This window comes from Ambystoma mexicanum, chromosome 9, assembly GCF_040938575.1.
Source record: "Ambystoma mexicanum isolate Mex_15411 chromosome 9, UKY_AmexF1_1, whole genome shotgun sequence".
Taxonomy (NCBI): domain Eukaryota; kingdom Metazoa; phylum Chordata; class Amphibia; order Caudata; family Ambystomatidae; genus Ambystoma; species Ambystoma mexicanum.
The window spans coordinates 99,769-112,710 of NC_090931.1; the positions used below are offsets into that span (position 1 = coordinate 99,769).

At 47.1% G+C, this 12,942-nt stretch overlaps 1 protein-coding gene across 1 annotated transcript in view; it reads left to right on the top strand.

The window, feature by feature from the left end:
• Window positions 1-11,959: 11,959 nt before the first annotated feature.
• The window catches only part of LOC138489558 (E3 ubiquitin-protein ligase TRIM39-like), a 456,265-nt gene continuing 455,282 nt past the window's right edge, over window positions 11,960-12,942 (top strand). Inside the window, exon 1 of the mRNA XM_069617283.1 lies at window positions 11,960-12,053. The gene's annotated coding sequence lies outside the window, so the exon portion shown is untranslated. The remainder of the gene's footprint in view (window positions 12,054-12,942) is intronic.

The following is a 12,942-nucleotide window of genomic DNA, read 5'->3' on the forward strand; positions in this document are numbered from 1 at the left end:
CGCCACTGTGCTCTAGCAAGGTAGGCATCAAAGCCTCATCCAGGCATAACTGTATGCTGCTCACTGTGTGCTCCATCCAGGAAGTATTATTTTAAGAATCGCTGGATTTTCTGATTTACCCACAGCATCATCTTTGCAAGCTATGAAACAGCATTTTTAAAATGGCTGCCGCATTATCAGCCATCGCACCCAGGCTTCCGGGTACCCCAGCAGCCGCAGCCTGATTGGCTGCCACATCTGCCCTTATTCGATTGGACAAGCCGGCAGGCAGAAGTCGGCCACGCAGACGAAGGGCCGCAGAATAAGGACCTGTTTGAGCCCAGTTGCGCCCACTCTCTTCCCTGCACGCCTGCCTGAGGGAAGGCAGGAGCCCTCTCCCATCCAGATCTCACCACCCAGGAATACCACGGAACGGGCCACCCACCCTGCATCACCTCGTCAGCTGTTTACGCACCACTGCACTCCAGGAAGGTAGGCATCAAAGCCTCATCCTAGCCCAGGCATAACTGTATGCTGCTAACCATGTGCTCATCCAGGAAGCATTATTTCTAGAATCGCTGGATTTTCTGATTTACCCACAGCATCATCTTTGCAAGCTACGAAACAGCATTTTTAAAATGGCTGCCGCATTATCGGCCATCGCACCCAGGCTTCTGAATACCCCAGCAGCCGCAACCTGATTGGGTGCCACATTTGCCCTTATTCGATTGGGCAAGCCGGCAGGGCAGAAGCTGGCCACGCAGACGAAGGGCCGCAGAATAAGGGCCTGTCTGAGCCTGTCTTGGCAGTGTGCGGCCGCCGGCCAGTCACGCTGCCCCGTTTTCCTCTCCACCGGCACATCTACTCACCCACCAACTCTGCGCCTTCCACCGCCATACTATTACAGTTGACTCTTACTAGACTGGCATCCGCCCGCACTGACCCTGCATTTCCGTAATAAGAAACACTACTGCACCATGGCCTCAACCAGTGCGTAAGGAGCACGTAAGTCACACCCCTCTCATGAATGTACTCAGCCAGCCACCTAGCATCTACTCTGTTATTCTGGTTCTACATGCGTAAATGTTCATGTACAAGACATAAATGAGTTTTCAAAAATTGATTAGCAGAATTTGCTAATTAAAATATTTTTCATTAGCAAATAAACTTGTTTGATTAGCAATTTTGTACTCCTATTTTAAATGTCACCCAAAGTTAGTTTTACCCAAGACAAACAATTAGCAAGAATACAGCATTTCTATGTACCTCTCAAGTACAATGAGCGTCTGTAAAATGTAATGGTTCACTGCATGAATGAACCACATAAATAGATCTGATTTTAAAAAAACTCTGACATTTTCTTTTCAATTCAAGGTTCTGTGTAGCTGGGTCATGCAGCAGTCAGTGGTGCATAGTGCAGTGTCCATCAAATTGTCAACAAGACATCAATAAAGATGCAATTGTGAGTGTGTCATTTTTATTTTATTATCAAGTTTCATTTAGCTAGTGTTCTGGCATATAACAGTCACAAGCAACTCCCCAAGATGGAGAGAGCAGCTACAAGGGGTTTGTGACAAATTGGGGACATTATGTATCTTATTCTGCAGAACCAAATGTCCAAATGCATATGCCCTGATGCAGTACCTACCAGTTACTAGTGCTGTAAAGTCTCATCTACGAGACAAATGGGCCCAGCAAGTTAACATGTAATCATCCATTTGTGGGTTGGCTTATTGCAAGTCAGCAAAAAGTGAGATGATTTAAAAGATCAAAATAATTCATCTAAAGAGGGTGTGCCATCAGACACCTAAAAACCAGTCGAAAAATCATCAGGGTGCCCAAGAGGTCGGAAATCTCTTCTCGAAACCTATGGCACACAAGCACCATATTTTGTGACTACATGGCATTGTGGGAAGTATTGAGTGGCAAGTTAGCAGCAAATTGTGCAATGCAATGCCCATCAGGGCACCAGCACTGCCGAAGGATAAATAATGCATATTTCTGTTCTTGCCAGCACACTGGTGTGGCTGGGTTGGGTCAAATTATTTGCCCAGGATCAATCAGTTTCGTTAAGCAGTGAAGCCAGAATTTGTCAGCAATTTAAGCAACTTGCCACATACCTTCCGAGCTCTAATTAGTACACATATTTGTTTTTTTTCAAGAACTACAAAATGGTTGTTTATTTGCAAAGAACACAAATCACTTGAAGCAACCACCTTTGGGGGAGTATTTGCTACACCCTGAATACAGCTCGGCCACCTGCATCAATAACACATCCTGCTTGCAGTAGGCCTTTGAATAGTCTACAATTAAAAAGATATTTTTAGAATAAAAAGTTGGACTAGGCTTTGCTTACCTCTCAGGCCCGTTGTTATCAAGTCACAGTGGGATGGTTCTCTCTGCCTAATCTTCCTCTACACTGCAGACCAATTCCTACAAAATAGGCAAAAAGCAACTCATTACCCACAACAATGCACACTCACTCTGGAGGCGTTGGGGGGGCTCGAGAATCAACAGGGCCCCTCAGCACCCACCATGGAGTGAAAATAATATTTCTCCTACCCGAACGGGCAGGAGAAATAAATGCCAGTGCAGCCACTTGCTAACACCCAGCCCTGCATTCAGGGACTCCATCAGGGCCTTTCTACCCTTACAAACAAGAGGTCTCAAGCCTCTGGGGAAAGAGGGCCCAGCAACTGCCCCCGTGTATCCAGTCCGCAAAGCACAGCAAAAAAGTCACGATTTTCGTTCTGGGGCTTTTAATATGTGCTTTGCAGTGCTCAAATTAAAGTTATGGCCTTTGTAAAGCTTCCTACTTGCTCTGGCTGCCTGCCTCGGGATAAATTCGGCAGCTAACCTCCATGCACCATTGCAGGCTCGGACTACCGTATAGGGCAATAGGCCCATGGCTTAACCAAAAACGCAAAATACTTGTGTGGGCCCATTTTTTGGGTCAAAGTGGGCCACCTTTTTTGCCAAGGTGGGCCAGTTTGATGAGTTACTGGACTATATTGTGGGTAATAGTTTTGACCAGTGTAGCTGAATATTCTCTAAAATGTACAATTTGCATCACATTTTATCAGAAACCTCCCCCTTGGGTTATTCAAACAGCGTCACAAAAGGAATTAATTCCCATTTGCAACTGTGGAACACTTTTTCGTTGGTGCCCGAGTCAATTATTGTATGCCCCAGTCTGACACTGCACCACTTTCCACCCTCAGCATTGGGGGGCCAGAGGGCACACATCTTCAGCCGGGCCTGTTGCTGGGCGGGAGAAATATTATTCTCAGCCACTTGCTAACACCAGCACCCTCAGTTATAACGCAGCCTGCTCGCAGAAGACCTTTTGAAAAGTCTTCTGCGAGCAGGCTGCATTATTACTGCGAGTGCTGGGTGTTAGAAAGTGGCAGGCAATAATATTTCTCCCGCCCAAACATGTGGGAGAAATATTATTGTTAGCCACTTGCTAACACCAACACCCGCATTAATAACGCAGCCTGCTCATAGAAGGCTTTACATATTGTTTCATAAAATGAAAGAATATTTTAACGCCTTCTACAAGCATGCTGTGTTACTGAGGGGCTGGGTAATAGCACGTATGGCAGGAATTAATATTTCTCCCACCCGAACGGGCGGGATAAATATTTCTTCCCAGGATGACCACCTGCTAAATACCCAGCACCCCATGATACACATTTAATGCAAAACGGGCCTGGCTCCCCCACCCAAACCACCCCTAAGCATCCTTCCACCTTACCTCAAAAAACGCCAGAGCAGAATGTGACCTGAGATCCTCTTCTCACGCAATGACGTCGCATCCGGGCTGGGCTGGGCTCATAACACTGATACAATGTTTTTAGCCCAGCCCGGGTGCTTCTGCCTCGCCTGCAGTGCACGCTATGCACAGACTCACTGAGAGGCAGAGTAGAGGTAGAATTTAGGCACAATCTTTTTTTATGAGCTGAGAAATCATATCGCAGTTGGTACGACATGATTCATTAAATATACAGCAAACCGCCAGTATTGTATCGCAAACTGCGATGCAATACGGCTTAGTTTATGCCTTGATGCATCCAAATAAGCTAACCCTCTGCATCTGCATCTTCCATTTTCACACGACAGCTTCCCTTTATTTATTTATGATTTAAGCACAAAACCACTGACCCTAGGGCTTAAGGGCACTAACATACACAGAAACAAATGGCTAAAAGCCACAAGAGAGAAATGCTGAAGGAGAAAGGCTGACGGTAAGGGCCATAACATTGTTAGGCCTTTTCTAAACTTGATGGGGAGATTATTCCAGGCAATAGGGAGAGATTATTCAATCTTAGGCTATATTTACTCGTCTTTAGCCGTAAGTCATCATTAAGGTAGCAAGGACCCGAGTTTTTCATGCAATTGAATGAGATGGACAAGAGCCGGAAGAGAATTATTTCCAATGTAGCTCCCTTCTCCCCTTAGATATGTGATCTGATCTCTTCTTGTCCAGAACAACCTTGACAGCATTGTTCTGCACCACTTCCAATCTATTCAGTTCACAATTAGGGGGGCCGATCAAGAGGCTACTGCAGTAATCTATCCTCGAACTTATCAGTGCTCTCGCTAGGGTTTCCCTACTTGTTTGTGAAAGAAAGGGACGGGCAAGAGATAACAATTCAATATAGTAGGCAGACGAGGACACAAGGCTGCTGACCTGCGCCTTCATATTGAGATATATCCCCAGTGTCTTAACATTTCTCTTGATTTTTATAGCGCAGTTAACAATCACAAATTGGGAGTACTAGTCTTCCAATTTGCGGATTTTAGGATCAGTACCCACAAGGATGAGTTCAGTCTTACTTGTATTGAGGGCCAGTCCATTGGAGCACATCCAGCTTTGGATGAGGAGGTAAATCCTATTGATGTTTATTTCATCATCCAAGAAGACAACAGTAATAGGGATAATACATTGGGTGTCATCAGCATAGTTTGTAAATTCTATGTTATTAATATCCAGGAAGTCCAAGAAAGGCACTGTAAAGATGTTATAAAAAATATGCGAAAGACAAGCTCTTTGTGGGACTCCTTGGGTCAACTCCTTGGTGTCCGCATCTGCCAGATTACTACTCACTCTCCATTGGCGAGCTTTCAAAAAGGAGGTGACCCAGTCAGCTGCCGACGCTGAGAAAACCGCCACCTCCCTCAACCTGGACACCAACACTGGATGGTCTACCAGGTCCAAGGCAGCAGACAGGTCCAACAGCATCAGCATGCTGGAGTTGCCTTGATCCATATGGCGAAGGAGCCTGGATTTTAAATCCAGCAGAGCAGACTCAGTACCATGCTTTTCCTGAAAGCCGAATTGTCTCTTATTCAGAATGTTAGTATTTCTCAGATGAGCCAAAAGTTGAGAATATGCAACTCTATCAAGGATCTTCAATGATAATGGGGAATTAGAGATTGGGCGGTAATTAAGTGGGTCATCCGGGGAAAGGCCTGTTTTTTTAAAAAAAATAATGGAGTCACCCATGAATGATTGATGCAAGTAGGTTCAGAGCAGTCTCTGAAGGAAGCACTAACACATTTGCAGAGGGTAGGAATGTGCGAAGTAGCACAAGCTTTAATAGTTAAAGCGTGAGAGACATCTCTGTCACGGTTTCTGTATTATTAGCTATTTTGCTGCATACATATTGCGTCCAGCAACTAGCCTAGACGGCACGACTGCTGTATCAGACCTTAATGATTGCAGCACCACGCCTACTTGTACCGCCGGCTTGCCTTATCAGTCGCTCATTCATTTGATCAGCCTAACACCAGTGCACCTTGACAGGCCCAGCTAGAGCTATCAACTCTCCCTAGCAGGTCTCTCTAATGCACTGCTAAATATAGTTCAAGCGCTTGCTCTGCAACTTTACACAGCTCAATCAAGACTCCAAATACTCTGTGCAAGCACTCCTAGACCACACATTGGTTGTTGCTATTGCTACTTCCATGCTTTGTTAGACTTTAGAACTCACCTCTGTCGTTGCCACTGTTTTTGCTTAAGTAATCTTTGACTGAGTTCTGCCAGCTATTGTATTGCCTATTATCGCCTCCAAGTGATACCAATTTTAGCACTTCCTTGCCTAGCGTTATAAATCCACATGTCCTTCCCCGCTAGTCACTGCAACACCGCTCATCCAGAGTATAACAGCCCAGCAGGTCTCAGCATCATTCACCCAAAATCTGCACAGTTACACACACACCCTATGACACTGTGCTCAGTATTTCCATGATGGCCACTCTTCTACCAGCTCTCCTCGCCATCACTCCCACCAATTCGCTACCCTCCCCCCTAATCAACATCCCACCAGCCGGCTGCAATACCTTGGCTGCCTACTGTCCACTTACCCCAGAGGAATGGGTCTGTCGCTTTGCCTCACCACCTACAACACTGGTCCCCTGTTCACTCAATAAGAGGAACGCAAGACTAGGGTCCCGCCTCTGTCTGCAGACACCAAGAACCAGGCATGCCACTTCCCAGGGTTCCACCAGTCCACCCCGGACAGACACACTGCCCAGCACATAGCCCCCCCATTGCTTCGAAAGTCAGAAAAGCAGACACAACCCCATCACCTGACATCAAAGGAACCCTTATCAATGCCCGCTCCCTAGTAGCCCACTCTATCGCTATTGCAGACTTCATCATCGCCAACCAACTAGACCTTGTGCCCATTTCAGAAACTAGCTTCAGGACCCTCTCTAGCACTAGCCCTTCCAGACAACTATACTATCATTAGAGCTGATAGAGCTTCGGGGATTGGGGACGGTGTGGCTTTCATAGCCAAAACCTACCTCGCCCTCAGAGTGTTTTCTAGCACCCCTTTACCATCAGCAGAGCTACTCTAGTCTCAGTCAAACTACCTCTCACACCTACCCGCACCCTACTCTTACATCTCATCTATTGGCCACCTGGCCCTATCTCCACATTTGAGGAAGATATCTCAAATCTTCTTACCCAAAACACCAAAACTGGGTTTCAGATCATCCTGCCAGGGGACCTGAACCTAGGCCTCCATGACCCTAAAGATACGAACGCCACTTCCCTCAAGAATACCCTCTCACAGCTTGGCTTCAAACTATGTATCCTTGAACCCACCCACGACAAAGGCAGAACTTTGGACTGGCTGGCAGACTTCATCTGCTCCACCACGATCCTCAATAATGAACCGTGTGCATGGTCCGACCACCACTGCATCACCTTCTCCATACAGGAAAAAGCGTGCCCCAACCCTGACACTACAACTGCCCCCCCACCGTGTCCAGGAACAAGCTCAATTTAACTCTAGATCATTTACTACCATTGTTACAGACCACTGCCAACCTACCATCGAACGCTGACAAGGACCCTGCCCACTTAGTGGGTAGATATAACACCACGATGGAGCAGGCAATTAACCAGATTGCCCCTTTAAAACTTAGAAAGGCCAAACCTACCTCCCACCTAAATAAATGGTTTACCGCCGACCTAAAACTGCTCCGCAATGAAAAAAGATCCGCTGAAACCATTTGGAGGAAATCCCCCTCCACCTCTAACAAAGAGAAATACGTAACTGCGGCCACATCCTATGAAGCAGCCATTCTCACAACCAGAAAAGAAATATATAATGAAAGAATCCAAAATGCAAAGTCAAGTACAAAGGAACTTTTCAGTATTCTTAGGTAACTAGAGTCACCGGCTCCACATACTGATGCATGCTCGAAAGACACAGCATGGTGTGCTACTATTCAGAAGGCCCTCTCAGATAAAATTGCACTACTACAATCGAAAATAGAAACAAAAAACACTGACACCTTTTGCCATCAAGGTCCACCGTGCACACTCTTCCAGTTCTCCCCCGTTTGCATCAAAGAAGTGGAAAACATCATGCTTGGGATAAAACCCTCCAACTGTCAGGGTGACCTATGCCCTGCATTGGTCATCAAGGGCAGAGCAAGACAATTAGCTCCTTTCATTACAACGCTGATAAACTCGTCCTTCAAAAACGGTTCAGTTCCTGACAACCTCAAAGAAGCTTGGGTCATGCCGCTGCTAAAAAAAAACAGCCTAGACCCTAATATTCCCACCAATTATAGGCCTATCACAACGGTTCTCTTCCTCTTAAACATTCTGGCCATCCTCCTTCTTTTAGATCTATTCGCAGCCTTCAACTTGGTAGACCATAAAATCCTGACTAAACACCTAACCCCAGCAGCTGCATTTTCACCAAGTGCAGCCAGTTGCATTCAATCCTTCCTCTCTAACAGAACCACTAGGGTTTTTGCGCCCTCAGCTTCTGCGCCACCAGTTCCCATCCACTGTGGAGTTCCGCAAGGATCTTGTGTTTCGCCCATGCTCTACAATATATTTACTAAGCTCCTCTTTGACCGTCTTGACAATCTGGGTGTCACCTACACTAATTATGCAGATGACACCCAGATTCTCATCACACTCACTGGCTGCTATACTAAAGACACCAAAATGATCAACAGCATCTATCTAGAGATTCAAGCCTGGATGGCCACTCACAGTCTATGTTTAAACGATGACAAGACTGAACTACTGGTCATGGGTTCCCAAGCTCGCTTACACAAATTAGACAAATGCTACCCTGCACGTATCATTGATGGGAACACCATAAATGTTTTGAGTGAAGTGAAAACGCAGGGGGTCTACCTAGACTCTACTCTATCGCTAAAAAAACAAGTTAACACCACAGCCTCAACCTCGGCATACACTAACAAACTCATAAATGCCTGCAAACCATTCTTATTCACCAACAGTTGCATTACGCTAGCTAGAGCACTGATCCTCTCCAAGCTGGATTACTTGGGTCATCCGCGCGGAACCTAAACAAACTTCAAGTTCTTCAAAACAATGCCTTAAGATCGGCCCTAAATATCCCTCGCTCCAGTCACATCTTATCCTTCAGAAGAGAAGCACTTTGGCTACCCATACCCGACAGAATCACACTACGGTCACTTGTCATCACGCACAAGTGTCTTTCTAATATGGCCCTGAAATACTTGACAGATAAATTCTTTAGACATCAGACTAACAGACCCACCAGATCTAACTACCTCAACCAACTCACTATCCCAAAATACAACTTAAAACGGCTGGAGGTTCCAGTTTCCCAGTGCTAGCGGCCAAATGCTGGAACTCCCTCCCTCCAGACATCACAGCAGAACCATCTTTTTAGTCTTTCAGAGCCAAGTCTAAATCATGGCTTTTTGCCTAAACGTCTATCTAGCATAGCTAACTCTCTTGCTACACATCTTAAGGTATTTATCGGTATTTATCGGCATAGACAAACTGCTCACCTTCTGTTGCGCTTACACCTTTATACGGTGCAAGGAATGTATATTCAACTGTAAATTTGATTGCTTCCGCTTTCCTGTATTTCTGTAAAAACCTAGTATTTTCTTTGTAAGGTGATTTGTAAATATGAAAGTCCGCTGAATCTGATGCTTTGTGAAACTTGCTGTTTTAGTTAGTTAGGTGATTTGTAACCCAACATGTACCTAAGCATAAGCGCCCGGATACCCTTGGGTGAGGTGCACTATGTTAGTAAATAAACTAAACTAAACTAAAGTTTGTGGAGAAAAAAACGAGGTCCTCCAAAGAAGAAATAGAGACGAGATTTCAATTGGCACCTCGGGCTCCCTGTTTCCCTGTGAATTGCAGTTAGTGAAAACGGTGTGCTAACTTAACTTACAGGCTTCAATGGTGTCACTATACCTTTGATCCCAGTATCTAAGCCCTTCCCTCTGAAAAGTTGTTATTCTTGATAGGGCTTGGTTCAGAGGGCGAGGCCATGCAGGCAGAGTAATCCTTCATGGCCCAGGTGAGTTTAGCATCTGTGCCCGCGCTTCTATCCTTGCCCAGGCCTAGCGTCTCCGTCAGCAGTGGGAGCTTGACGAACAGTGGAGAAAAGCAATCCCCACATGGGGCCCCTTCCAAGCCCACGCAGACCTCCTCCTGCCTTGTCATCAAATCCAGCGAGGTCTCTAAGGAGCCCATTGGCCTCCCACTAGTTTTTCCCCCACTTGGTTCTGGCGCCCCTATAAACTTCAGGATTTCAGCGTCCGTTAGTTCCGTTTATTGTGGGCTGGTCCTCCGTCACGGCGGCCAAATCCTTCACAAAGTGGGGCAACCCTCTGGGGCTAATGAAACTTTTTTTTCACAGCCGGTGCTTGCCCCCTTTTGGTGGTGGTTGGTCTTAAAGGCAAAGTTAGCCATTGCATTTGGTTCCCTCTTTCACGGAGTTAGGCAAGGCACAAAGGTTAGCCGGGTGGGCTGGTGAAGGTGGCTTAAGTATGGCCTCCTGGTTAGCAGGGGACTCAGACTCGGTTCTCATAGTAGCAGCGGTAAACACGCGTGTCCCCTTCCCGCTCACCTTAGTTTTCACTTGCCGTCGGGACCTTGTGGAAAAGATTGGAAACTGCGGGTCCTCCATTGTGGTGTCCCCAGAGGGTACCGCCTCTACACACCGGAAAGCCGGAACACAGAAACACTCTGCCACACTCCACCCTGCACCCCTTTAAAGATCTTGAAAATTGTTCAGTACATATATGCAACACATTGTCATTTTGTTGTGAGTAAGGAGGGCGCCCACCTCATTGTACTATTGGGTGTATTGCCGGATACCAGAGCACTTTTACAGAGTATACTTGCCCTCCCACCCATGAAAGGCGCAGTGATAGATCTTTCATTGGCGGCTCAGCCTTGTCAGGCCTGTGCATGTGGTGCACACGAGGAGCAGTTCCAAGCACCACAGCATCAGTAAAAACATGAACATTGTTCTTTTGTTATTGGCGAACATTTTTCACTGCTGATCATGTTATGTCCAACAGTCGGAACATCGACCTTTATTAGTGGATCAAAATAAACCAGTCCTGCGCCCTTTTGAATTCACTAATACCATGTGCAAAGTTAGCCAAGAAGAAACCCCCGGGTTGCAAACCAGGATGTCGATAGCATGACCTGTTGTACAGTGAAGATCCGGACAGAAGGGCAGCAGAGCACGTGGCCTGCTCTCCCGTCGATGCCAGCCTCCACAGGCTGTGCATGCATGCACTCTGACACTAACACAGCTAACCCGCGACACTGACCCCCGCAGCCGCTCATTAAACGTTATATGCCTATCACATCAGACACTCATCACCACATAACATACATCACACACACGCTCTCCCCGCCACGAATAAGCACAACTAATGCTGCCCACCAGCCCGTCCTCCTGTCGGTGCGGGAGGCCTGTGAATGCAGCGCAGCACGGGGGGAGGAGGGGCACATAGGTACAGCCCTGTCTGCAGAGCTGCACTAAATGCCAGCAGCCACAGACCAGGAGAGCACGAATGCACGGCGACGGGCCCCCACGCTGAATGCACGTGCAGGAGAAGAGGGCTGCACGGGGAGCCAGCGGTGCTGCTTGATTAACAGTGGGAGCAGGAAAGACTGAACATGGAGCAGGGGTGGACAAAAAATGAACTGGTCCATGTGCAGGGCAAAACACCTGTACCGCTGTTTATTTTTAATATGAACTCTAATAAAAGTTGTAAGTTGGAGAAGGAAATCAAATACAGTAAAATATAAATCATTGAGCAGCAAAATGTAACTGCAGGAATCGGTTTAGGAGAGTTGTACAAACAGAACACCCCTTCTTTTGAAAGGTGTAGCTCGTCCGATCACAGACAATTCCAAGGCCATGGCACTTGGGGGGCTTATGCCAACCACAAGTAAGTCACTGAACATTGTCCTGCCCCTTTATGCTCACCACCCCATCCGCTTCTGATGTTGACTATACTCCCCCCTACTGTATGTGCTACCCGTCTCTAGGCCCGAGGCCCCTGGACCGCAGCCCACACCCTCTGCACGCCGATGGCGCCAGAGGGTGCCCTGCTTCAACAGGAGAGAAGGGAAGCCCCGTGTGTCATTCCAGATCAGCTGTCAGGGTTCATTGTGACGTCACTGGCCTCCAGAGACAACATTCCGAGATCCTTTGCTGGACATGGCCACTGGTGGGAGGCTTTGATCGAGAGGTGATTGAGGCCATGAAGAGCAGCAGGAAAGGGTGAGCGGGGCAGTGCAATGGGGCAGAGTAGGTAATAATAGAGAAAGAAATGGAAGAAAAACCAAAGATGTTCATTTAGAAAAAATGTGAATCAAGGGAAGAATGGCATTGGCAGGGGTGTCTGACTGTTCCTGTGAGATAGCTCAGTGAGTTAATCATCTGATGAAAATATGTGTGAAACCTGTGTGAATGCTAAACACTGATAGAAGTATCAATCTGCAGAGCTAAGTAGAACACCTGCTAAGTTCAGTGTTTCAAGGATACACATCTATGGCAAACTGTATACTATTATTGTCATTTGGGATCCCTGCTCCCGCCTTCTCACTTTCGCTCTGGCCTGCCTCCCTTGGCCCCGCGCCCGCACCCACGTGTAAGGCAAAGATGCTGAGGTCATCTTTGACTCCACTCTCTCCTTCTCGCACCTCTCTGACATCTCCAAAAAGTCTATCAGCTGCACCTCCTCAGAGGCACTCTACCGTTTCTCACTTCCCCCAGAGGCTCACTGTCTCCAGATCCTTGGTTCTCTCTCAGCTGGATTATTGCAACATCCTCTTCCTCAACCGCCCTTCTTCGGCCCTGCACCCTCTGCAATTCATCCAGAACAGAACCGTAAGACTTATCCTTGGCCTCAAGCCTAGGGAACCACATGTCTCGGGCGCTGAAATCTCTCCATTGTGGCTACAAGGATCAAGTTCAAGACCCTCTGCATTGTCCACAATGCTTTCTGGGGCCTGGGTCCTACCTACCTGCAACGCTGCCTTCCTAAATTCTGTCCCTCACGAGCCCTCCCCTCATCTACCTCCAACCTTCTGCAAGTGAGCGAGAGGGAGATCCTTATCCTCAGCAGGTGCCTCCCTCTGGAATAGCCTTCCCTGCCGCCCTCTGTCTT